Source organism: Accipiter gentilis, chromosome 34 (genome assembly GCF_929443795.1).
Source record: "Accipiter gentilis chromosome 34, bAccGen1.1, whole genome shotgun sequence".
Taxonomy (NCBI): domain Eukaryota; kingdom Metazoa; phylum Chordata; class Aves; order Accipitriformes; family Accipitridae; genus Astur; species Astur gentilis.
The window spans coordinates 12,352,069-12,364,038 of record NC_064913.1 but is presented as its reverse complement, the minus strand read 5'-3'; the positions used below and the strand labels follow the sequence as shown (position 1 = coordinate 12,364,038).

At 39.9% G+C, this 11,970-nt stretch overlaps 1 long non-coding RNA gene across 1 annotated transcript; it reads left to right on the top strand.

Moving 5' to 3' along the window:
* Nucleotides 1–775: 775 nt before the first annotated feature.
* LOC126034563 (uncharacterized) lies at nucleotides 776–4,276 on the top strand. The gene is made up of 3 exons (XR_007504652.1): nucleotides 776–976; nucleotides 2,318–2,354; nucleotides 3,607–4,276. It is a non-coding gene; the product is annotated as an uncharacterized LOC126034563 (long non-coding RNA).
* Nucleotides 4,277–11,970: the final 7,694 nt, after the last annotated feature.

Here is an 11,970-nt window from a genome sequence, read left to right as displayed (position 1 = left end):
ACAACAGAGAAACCCCCCCCCAAGTACAAAGAACTGCAGATCAAGTAGAAAATACTGACACACTAAGTTAATAAGGGATTCCCCTAAAGGTCTTTTTCAGAGATCCCAGTCTTGAAGTGTTTAGGACCTTTACGCATCAGCACAGGCAGACGTTTCTGCAGTTCAAGGTCCTTAATGTGTTCTGTACCCCCCAGGCCTTACACTTGCAAAAAAGAGGAGGGAGAGGCATCTTCAGTTAAGCAAAATCTTTCTCATGTTCACATCTGCTCTACAGGGTGATACCACTCTGCTAAGAGCATTTCAAAATGTAGATTCTTCTGGAAAGATATGCTTTGCTCCTGAAAATTAAACCTAACGTATTGGTGGAACAGTACAGTGTCAAGTCTTGCTATGTCAGAGGGTCTGTGAAGAACCAGAGAGGCTAGGAGATTCTTCCTTAGAAAATGATTTTGAAGTTCCCGACAGCTGGTGCAATCTGGCACATTTTAAAAGCAAAATATTTAACCAGAAACGCTTTCAAATCTTTGTATTAAATTTCATGTCACTTGCCTACTGACATTGTATCTTAAGGTGGCCCAAGGACAAGTAATTCTTTTCCGCTGCAGTACGTAGCAGTATTCAGAGGGGAGCAATACCGTGGAAAGGGAAGTCACTCCCTTCATTGTGGTGTTTAATATTTTAATAATATTGCTCAAAATATCAACTAAAAGTTCAGATCAAAAACGAGGAGGTCATAGGATAAAATATGCTCTTTGTTCATGATCCAGGAGGAAACGATGTCATGTTATAAGCTTAGCTGCCAAGAGAATGGGGAAGGAATTTTGCTAAAACCGATGTCTTCGCATCAGAAAAATGGCAGGATGAACATGATTATACAGGTTTTGGATGAGAAATAGCTGGGCAAAACTGAAGTGATGCTGGTTGGTGAACGGAAATAAAAAGTTGGTGGAATATCATCTCAGCCTCTCCATTGAAGGTATATACCTATTTGTCAACACGTGACAAAGTCTTGGGAAGATGAGGGAGTTGCGTTTATCTGCTGAGGAAATTGGGATGAACAGCTAATGTTGTTTTCTAAATAGCGAGGAGGTAGAAGTGAACAGAAGTCTAGGAAACATCCATTTAAGGCATCATTATATCCATCTGTGAATACAACCTTCCCCAAAGGAATCACCAAAGCTGAGCAAAAACTGTTAGGCAGAAGGCTGACGCCATGTGTCCGATGGCTCAGCCCAGTGTGAACACAACGGGTCTTTAGAGAAGTCTTCCCGCTACTCAGGTCAGCTGTTGATGCCAGTTTACAGCTCTTGTCCTAGCTTAAAAAGCAATTAATGGATCAAGTCTTACCTACATAAAAGACCAAATTTCTGTGGCAGCTGTGGAGGTTACAAATCCCAAATATAAAGACTTATCTGTTTGGGAGAAGAAGGGGGTGGAGAAAGAAAGGTTTGCTATGGAATGGCCTGGCCTTGGAGATCATGCACATCCAAATGCTGATTACATTTTAGCATGCATTGTAAATCATTTACCTCCTATGTGACAGTAATAATCTCAGATTTATTCCTAAATTCATATTCTCCAAAAATCCCTAGTCCAAGCAGAATTTTAGCCTGAAAGATGGTAAAGTGGCAGTGACCCTGAAATTCCCTAGGGATTTTAATGTTGCTTTTGATTTGTGTGTGGGAAATCCCCGTACCTTAACATTGACACTTACCACTGTGCTAAGAAAAGTAAAATGTAATAAGGTGGAATCCCACCTAAAAGTAGAGGTAAATCTGTGGGTAGAATGGAGAAATGTAGGTAGAAGAATGATCTTTGTAGCAAGATACATGCATTGATTTTGGGTGCCAGTTTAGCGTTTTCTAAACTGTGGGTAGAGGGCTGTTAATGGATTTTATCTCATGGGGAGATGACCACACAGTGATTTAATTTATACCTTGTTTAATTATAAAAAGAGTGTGGCGCAGCACTAGCGTCCACCTTTGAGAAAATATCCCTATATAGCAGACCAACTGTTCTAGTAAAACAAGCATGGCACCTGGGATCCATGCCATATACCAACTGTGGGGATTTTGAGGACTAAAATGCACCCAGTTCTAAAACATATCTAAAATTAAGTTTAATTGAGTAGGTGGGTCAGAAGAAGTCCCATTATTTTGTCTAAGCAAATACAAAGGCTAACAAAGGATGGCCTTGGTGCAAAAGTCTGGATATTTATAAATTGGGTACAGCAAACTTCCCCCCACTATGTGTTAATTTATTAGTTTTATTTACTTATTTATTAAAAAGAATGCTATTTCTTTTATCTGTTCTCCAGGAAAGACTGCTCCTTAATGCTCAGCTCCAGTTTTCAGGTGAGTTTAGTTGCCCTTCCTTCCTGCCCTCCGTCCTACCTGTCCTTGCAAATTTTGAGGAGACCACGCTGCAGAAGCAGAGGCCTAGAGAGACCCCTGCAACGGAGGCAGTGCAGCGTTGGCTTGAGGCTTGTAGGAAGAAGAATAGCTTTGACTATCAGTGGCCATTGTGCAGAAGCCCAAGTTGGCTTGGGGATCTCTGCACCACACCATCTTCCCTGGTCTCGATAGCCATGGTTGTTCAGCCCTTGTCTTCCCTGACCAGTAACTGTAAAAATGACATTTATGAGCTGTACGCCTGTCAAATCCTTTCAGGCTACCAAAGTCAGAAAACTCTAGCAGGATCAGTTCGCTCGTCCTCTGCCTTTGCCAATAACGTTACTTATATTAATGTGTCTTTTCAAATGCTGCGTTGTTGAATGAAAAAATTGGTGGAGGTGAAGTTGGAGATGCTATAAAAAATTACAGTTAGTTTCATGCGGATTGAAGGCAAATTTGGGGGCTGGTGCTCTACAGACATGCAATGAAGTTAATTATCTCTTTAATCTCTTATATTTAAACCTAGCAATAAATTAAGGAAAGATGAAATTGATCTGCAGGAACTTGATGGGGACAAAGCAAGGACTACAGAAAGCCAGAAATATTATGCATAATCAAGAAAATTGCTAATGATCACTTTAATCAATGAAATTAGAGATGGAAAGGCTGCTAGGTCAAGTATTTAGTCCAAGGCCTCTGACAGCTTATTTCCTTATCACTGAGAGAGCAGTCTTCAATTTCATGCCTGATTTCGGCTTATCCTTCACTTCTAGCTAACAAACAAAATCTCTGAATTTCACAGATCTGATCCTATTTTTTCCCCAAAGCTTAAGGCAAAATGAAGAAGGTATTTGCAAGAATGGAGGGTTAAAAATATGAGGGATTTCCCTTAGAAAACATTCTTCCACAGCTCACCCTAATCTGTTGTGGCTTTGCCTGGAACAGCTTTGCATTTATTCCCTGCCCTGGTCCTTAGCAGCAGCTTGCACCTTCGGCAGACGACAAGAATTTGGCAGGTAGGGCTGTGGGCAACGGGCGTTCTCATTGAGGGAGAGTCGTACGGTGTCATGGCTTGGGCATTTTCCACCAGGCAGCTACAAGCTCCCCAAAACATCCCCGTGAGCCTTCAGAAGGACGAATAACATCGCTGCGGTTTGGGCACAGGCTCCAGCAAGCCTGAACTGGAGCAGCTGACCTGTATGACATTTTGCAGGGCACTGGTATGTCCAGCTGGTCCGTGTTTCCAGACTCAGGTACAAGTCAGAAGAAGCAGTGGAAGCACTCGTCTGGTTCTGCCTCTGCTGATAAAGGACCTTGGCAGCGATGGGGTTTGGGTGGCACTTAAGGTTAGCACTCCAGCAAATGTTTGTGCGTCCAGGTAAACTGAGGTTCATCGCATCAAATGTAAGTAGGTCCACTGCCTTACTAAAGCAACAGGTCCGTGTTCCTCCCTAGCTCAGTTGCTGGAGCCATTATTTTTTTTTTTGTCGAGAAAGACTGGATGGGGAAGGAGAGGACTGTATGTGAAGCGGTAGAGGGGACATGCCTGTCCGTGCATCACAAAAATCGGTTATAGATCTGTATAACCTGAAAGGTGCAGCAAACGCTTGAGTCCTCCTGTCTGTTCCCACCTAGGTCTTAAACAATAGGATCGATGTAGTGTAGAGTAGGTATAAGAAAACTGAGTAGTAGGAATAAGAGTTAACTGTCTCATGATGTGGGTATATACAGATTAAATACAATTTTAAGTACCTACTCCAAATACGGCGCTTACATAGCAAGACGCTCTTTGAATTTTGAAAGATGAGAATGTTTCCCCATAGACACAAGACATATCACCCTCGGAAACCTGATTTATACCTAGGCTGGATGAGCCTGTGGACCAGGAAACTGAAGTATGTCCAAAGGATAGGAGTGGGGAAAGAGGGAAAATTTCTGGGGTAAAGTGGCGAATAAGAGTTTTATTGGGGTGCGGGGGGGAAGGTTTTACACATAAACACAGAAAAAAAGATGCTGAATAGTAGTATTGTGTGGGTGCTTTTCCTGTTTAAAATTACTAATCTCCCTAGAGCCATAGGTCAAAATCTAGGCAGGACTGGCTTTGCCCTTCATCCTCAGTTTTCATCTCCATGGGAATAGCTTAGTGCTGAGCAGCACACGCTGCAGCAGGAAACGGTCTCAGTGTGTGCCATTCCTCTCATCCAGAGCTTTTCCTCGCTCAGTAGACCTCTCTGATCGACTCAGGGTTTCTTTTTTCATGTTCAGCAAAGCCTTCTGCATTGTTATAAACAACCGATGAAGTTGCAGAATTGTACCACTTATGTAATTTAATTTGTGCTTTTTCCATCGCCCAGTAGGAGAATATATATATATAAAAATATATGTATATAAACCCAGGCCTTTTCAGCTTTCTGTGCTTTGGTTGTCCGTATGTTCCTTTTCTTCTACCTTGGATGGAGTCTCTAAGTATAAAACAATAAGAAGAACCAACAAATTAGACCAGTGTTTAGATTAAGACAATTTATTTCTAGTTTTTACAGAATACTAATCAGACCTGCTTCATCTGACACACTTGCTAAGGTCATTTTTCACTTGAATTAACATAAAATTAGATGAGTAGATTGGTGCTACATATGTTGTTTAGATTAGTTACCACTTAAGTCCCTCAACTAGCCAGACATATGGATAAGCTAGGCACAGATTAAGCAGGTCTGAGTTGACATTAAAATCCTGTTCTTGTGATAAATACTGTAATATAAACAAGTATATGGCAAATATAACCAAGACTGCATTCCATTTCAGGGTAATATGGATGCAACCCTAGGACTTTTCTGTATGTGATACGAATTGGTTCAAGGCATGTTAAGAGATGACAGTAGAAAACAAAATAATCAAGTTATCTCTCTTTTAATTGTCTCCCTAGGTAGATGTGGAAGAATTTTACAACTTTGCGTATTCAAACCAGTAATTACCCAAACAACCAGAAATGATTTGTAGCTTTAGGTGGGTTTTGGGTGGCAAATTGAAGACCTTGAATTTTTGAAAAAAGCAGTGTAGTTCAGCCTTAGAACGTCAGCTCTTCTTGATAACAGCGCATAGAAGTAATCACAAAGCATTGCAATAGGTCTTTTTTTTCTTCTTAATTGTAGGCTGGAGTAGGAGCCTAAGAGAGTTAGGTGCTCTAGAAGCTCTAAAATTCAGAAACAGGTAGCAAAGTCACTAAGGTACCTTTTAAAATACATCTTCAGGGCCTTATTGTTTAGTCAGTACGATGGGTGTCTGTACAGAATTTCAACACGTCTGCTCCTCCGTGCACAGAGCAATCTGCTGGCAGGAGCGAACGCTGGTCCAGGGGAACTGCTGAGAGCTGGTGTGCACCTACTTCGTTCTTCATAGCGTTGTCATCAGTTCTTCATTTGTCGTCACAACGGCTTTCCCAGGCGAGGCTGGCACAGGGGCTCCTTGGCATTGACCACCATCAGTCGTAAGCTGTGCCTTGCTGTGGTATTCGTATGTTGACTCTTCTGCTGGGGTAAGTGTGTTCAGCTCTGCTGACATCTCTTCATTTGAGCTGGTACTGCGCCCATCTTGCTCTGCATCTTTGACCTGCCATTTGCATTTTTCATTCATTTGTAATGTTGTGTTTTATAGTTAGGACACTGATTTTTTTAAAAAAAAATATTATTATATTTGTTTAATCACGTCATAGTGGTGGGATACCAAGGTGCAGTAGTTGTTTGTATTTTCTGAGCTATGGATGAATCCTTTTACTTCCTACAGCTGAGAAATGCTTTGCCATTATTCATCTAGGTTTCCTCTTTAGACACCTGTGCCCAAATCCTACTTGAGACAACAAGAGGCAATGAGTTTGGGCTCATCTTTGGCCCTTTGTTGAGCATCAGAAACTCTTGTCACAGCAGCGACACATCTGGCAGCCTCTGCCCTGGGTGCTGTAATTGGGGTGAAATAGACCCTGACCGAGGCGAGGAAAGCTTAAGCTTACAACTTGCTTGCTGATGCTTTGCCTGGCTTTCGCTAATGCCATTAGTTTCACACTTACATGAACTCTAAACTGCAAATATACAGATCCATTATCCCACATAGCCCTGTGTTATTTCAAGGTGACATTGAGCTACTGATCTGTGTTTTTAAACTGAAGGGTAGTCAATGACCATACTTTATCCCGTAGCTTTTGCACAACTCTGAAGCTGCAGCACCGAAAGAGAAATGTATCAGCAAAAATGCTGACCGCGTTCATAGACTAACTCCATATCAACGCTATATCAAAGTGTTTATGTTTGCAGGAATGTAAATATACACTTGATTTAAAGAATTTACTTTTGTGGTGAAAACTGTATCAAATCCACTCCTGGTTTCTAAACGCCACCTTTTTCTTTTGCTCTGCTCCTGCTTTATACTTACATATATTTACGTGCAACACCAGGATAAAATACTTTTGACTCCTGTAGTCAACAAGGAAAAAGAGCTTTCAACACTACACTGCAAGAATTTCAGCTTCTTTCCCCTGAGATTGAAGTATCATAGCAATCGACGTTGTCAATTACTTTTAAAGCAAGCTGTTTATAGACCATTATTCCCAAGGCTTCGTGTGCTTGCTTTCTTTGCAAGTAAGATGATGGAGACAGTTCAACTATTAAAAAACCTGCCACCAACCCTTCTACTGAGTTGTTACGATCAAAAGAGACTCTTTTTACCTTCTGCCTCAGCCCCCTTATTTCTCAGGTATTTTCCTATGGACTGGAGAGTTTGTGAATAACTACCTCATCCATCACTTACGGACTTGAGTATTGCATAGGGAATATATAGTGAACCAAGCATATAAAAATTAGAATCAAACATTTTTCTTTGATTTGTTTCTTAGATATGTTGTTTTATACTTTGAAGGGCTCCACAATGTGACCATCATGTTAAATAAAGAAATGCCTTCTCTTTTGTGTTCCTTACTTTAGGTTAAATAAGGACTTTTGATGACTGATAAACACTGGGTTTCGCAGAAGTCATTGGACTTGGTAGAGATATTTTAGAGATATATGAAATATACTGCCTTGTAAAGGAAAGAGACAAAACCTAGGTACTTTAGAAGTCTCTCTTAGTCCTCATTTCCATGAAAAAATGAAATACTGTAATATTCTTTTTCAGCATAGTTTAGCATGGTGTTTCCAAACACACACGAATTGATACACAGCCTAAGAGAAGGATAGTATGGTGATGTTTTCCACGATGTATCAGGGGAGCGATTCCCAATGACGGTAAAGAAGCATTCATCCCATCAACCGAGGTCCAAGTAAAACCACATCTGGAGTTTGCTGCTGCTCAGTGAGAATGAAATGACATGGGAACAACTGAAGAGGACTACAGCGTTGTTGTCTACAGCACTATAAGTGAAAGGGGACTGCATCTTAGAAATAAAGATGAGCAAACCAAACTGTTTAGATTCATGGAACAAAGACTGAGTGGGGAAATATTGTTCTGTATGAATGTGTGAAGGCATTTTAGACACCAAAGAGGGAGAGGAGTTGTTTAAGGTAAAGGACAGTGCTTGCTCTGGGAAAAAAAAGAAGAAAAAAAAAAAAAAAAGATATGATCTGGGAACAAATAAACTTGAATGAAAATGAGAGGATGGTTTTGAGACATTACAGGAATAAAGTTCTGGGACAGCTTCTTGACAGGAGTTATAATTGCAAAAGTCATAGCTGTCTTAGGGAGTCTGGTATTTTCACGTCGGGGTTCATGCAGTGTGGTTGCCTGAAATAGCTGAGGATTGGCCTCATTAACCCAGAAGGTCCCTTCTGCTGTTGAGTATAAGAAATGGCATTTGGGTCAGTAATTAGAGAGTCTTTTATTTTTGTGTGAGGGGTGAAAAAGCCTATATACAATTGCAATTGATTTTCTGTTGTTGTTTTTTTAGTTTTGGCTTTAATTTTTAAGCATGTAATCGTTTGACCTTAACGTTATCTTAATATAGTTTCTGTGGAGGACATATATTCTACAAAGATACATGTGCTGATTAATGGTACACATAATGCAGTACAGCTGCTCAGTAGAGAAAAATACTCTATTCTAAATAAAAGAGGGCGTTATTAATATATTCCCTCGGTTCAACACCTTTAAATAGGCCCCCAGATTGCTCTATTCGTGGACAAAGCGCCAGTGCGCTGGTCTCCGTCGAGAAGCAGTGCCCCGAGTCATCGGTCTGCTTAAAGTGTTTTTTCTCCTTTTTTTTTTTTTTTTTTTTGTTTCCATAGTAACATTCAATATATATTTTTTTTTCCCTAATTGTTCAGTTTCAGAAGAATTTTAGAAAACTCCCAGGGATGAAAACAAAACAATAGCTGGGGAAAACACAGCTGAAGCTCTATAGGGGAACCTCCAGCCAACAGATGCTAATTTGTGAGCGTGTAGAGCTCAGGTTTTGTTATCAACAGGAAGCGGCGGTTCTGTAGCTGCTGTTTGGTTTCTCTTCCAGTAAATCTGTACCATTTTAACAGAAAGCAATATGTGGTTCAAATATTTAGAAGATAAATGTATCATTTATTCGTAAGAGTCTGGTTTGTTTTTTTTTTTTTTAAACAGAAATTATATTGTGGTAAAGGAAAAATAATGGCAAGAAAGCGTTTGAGAAGAATTGTCAGTGAAGATTTATGTGCAGTTTCTTCTTCTATTCTTTTTTCAGATGAGGGCAATTCTACGATTTTTTTTTTTTTTTTTCCTTCTGGATTTTATGTAGGGTACAGAAAAAATTAGGTATATTAATTTGTACTGCATGTTCTCTCTGGTTGGTTTTGCTACCAAGTGCTAGATATGCTGAGCTGGGTAATACATTTATTATTACCCTGGCAGAGGCTGGGAACAGGAAATGAATGTCTGCTGTCAGGGGAGGAATGGTTCAAAGCCCTGCGAGGTCAACAGACGATTTTCCATTTACTGCAGTGGGTTTGGTTCAGTCTGTTTATCTCTGGTAATTCATTATGGTTTCAAGTGAGGCAAAGGGGCTGCAGAATCAAATCCATATATGTGTGACTATGGAAAGGCAGTCTGCAGTGTTTAATATACTGCGGGCAAGAAGCAGCCGAGTGCTTTTCTTATCAAAACGTGTGACTGAAGGTTGACGGTAGACATTAGGGAACGAAGTATCACCAAGGAGCAGGGAGTTTAATGCAGTAATAAAGCCAAGCAAATAAGCTGTATAATCAAATCAGAACTATAAATTGTTGAGGAAAATGGGATTTGGCTTATTATATTCTTGCAGTAAATTCTGCCTTTGATTTATAATCTCAACTGCTACACTTGCAAAATACTGAGTTATATTACTATATCTGTTGGGGAAAATTGCTCCAGTTGTATGATTCTCTACCTATTGAAACTATAAGCCTGATTAAAATAACATCTGGGAGGGGAGAATAAAATCCTGCGTACCTTATTCTTCAAATCTGCAGTATTTGATAGCACTCATAAATAAACTATAAGCAATGCTGCTTTTATTTATTTCACTCACTTTTTCAGACTTTAAAAAAAAATGCTGACTTTGTTTATGAGCTAGAATCCCCCTTCCATTGCTTATATCTGTAAAGAGATTTTATTTACTTAAAACATACCTTCTGTGCTAAAAAACATTTTTTACTAATCAAAATGATTTCTACTTCTTAAAGCAAATCTACTGTTAATCAACTCGTCCTGGAGAAAAATGGCTTTAATCTCAGAGACTGCATTAAACTTAGGAAGAAGCCAAATCAATAAAGGTGAAGGTCATGGAAACAGATTATTAGAGCAAACAACGGGCTGCCTACTGTACAATAGGGTTATAAAATAAACTGAAACAAAAGCCTATCAGAATACATCAAGAACGAACTTTATGAATAGGTTCCTCTTCAGAATGCTGAATGGTCAGATTTATCTCCCGCAGGTTGGGGGTTTTTTTTGACTCCTTTTCTGCCTCCCTTCCCCCCATCTCCTTTCTCCCTGCTCTTTTCCTCTTGTTTCCTGCTACGTTATAAACTAAATTACCCTGCGGAAAGATCAGTGAGCCCTGATTAACTAATGTGTCAGGTTTTCAATGCCCACAAATACCTTGTGCTGACGTGTATGTGATGTGAAAAGAATATTGCTCTGAAATAGGTGAGAAACGGACCACTTTGTTATCTCCATAGCTGGCTTCTATCTCTCTACAGACATGTAACACAAATTCCCACATGGAATTTTGAGCTGGTTTTTTGGAGTGGGAGTCAGGGGAGAGATTGGGGGATGGGTCTGTAAATAGGAAGGGTGAATAGGAGCCACAATGATTGAGGACTTGGTTTAGATTCTAGAGCTTAATAACAGTTAGGGTTAATGGCTTGAGGTGATTAACTGGTTCCAACCAATCATTAATCTGCGGGAGGTGTCTTTCGCCTTGTTCATTATTGGTAAGAAATGACACCCTAGCTTTTTGCTTGAACTTTGTTCTTTTGTTGTTGACAAATGAGTCTGAAAACAAATGTGGTGGAATCAAAACCTACAGCGTGATGTCACTTTTTGGGTGCTCATATCAAGGGCTGCCCCAGAGCGGGGGTGGAGCTCCGACCTGACCATGCTGGCAAAAATTTGGCTCCTAATTCTGCACCTCGGTGTCTGTTTCTTTCTTTCCTTTTCTCCCTCACTGTACTGCACACCTAGCAATTCTTAGCACTATTGAAAATCAGGACATTCACTTAACTAAATGTGGATTTGAGTCTTATCCTTGTATTTTAAAAGCAGGGATATTAATTTTTACCCAGAGGTAAATTCAGAGTAGTGATGTTACCTTTGCCCATTCCCAGTTTATTTTACCCGTAGGCTGGCAACACTGAGGGGAATTTACAGGAGCTGACTATAGGGATTTTAATCTCGGATCCCTGCACTAGCCTAAGCCAAGTGAAAATCTTGACAATCCACTTCAGCAAGGATGACAAGAGCAGTGCTGGAAATTTCATTGCAGCGGTCCCAAAGCTGTTGATAAGAATGCACAAAATTATTAAGCTAAAGCTGGAGAAGGCATCAATCATTTTGAAAGAAGACTGTTTGATTCTTTCCTCTAAGTCCAATCTGACCTGACACCAGCCTGACAACATCCTTTTATTCTATACAGGCCCATCACTGTCTCATTCTGCTACATTGCTAATAGAGCCAGTGACAAAAAAAAAAAAAAAAAAAAAAAAAAAAAACGAACAGCAATGTTAGTCTGTATGAGGGGAATGAGGGAAGGGGAAAACAGAAAAGGTTAAAGGTTTAAAGGTACAGAAAGAAAATATCTTTTAAATACTAATTTAAACTTGCTCTACTGTTGCAGGCCCGTTTGTCACCTCCACAGAGGCATGTGAACAGTGACTGGCACATGCAATTACACTTTGAGATAAAATACGTAAGAAAAGCCTAGCATTATCTTTTATTTGAAATATTAAATCTGCCCGTGCTCTCTCTTTTATATCAGAGCTGCATGAAAGAAAAGGAAAAGGAAAAGGAAAAGGAAAGAAAAGGAAAGAAAAGGAAAGAAAAGAAAAGAAAAGAAAAAAGAAAAGAAAGCAGAGGACTGCTCCTGTTC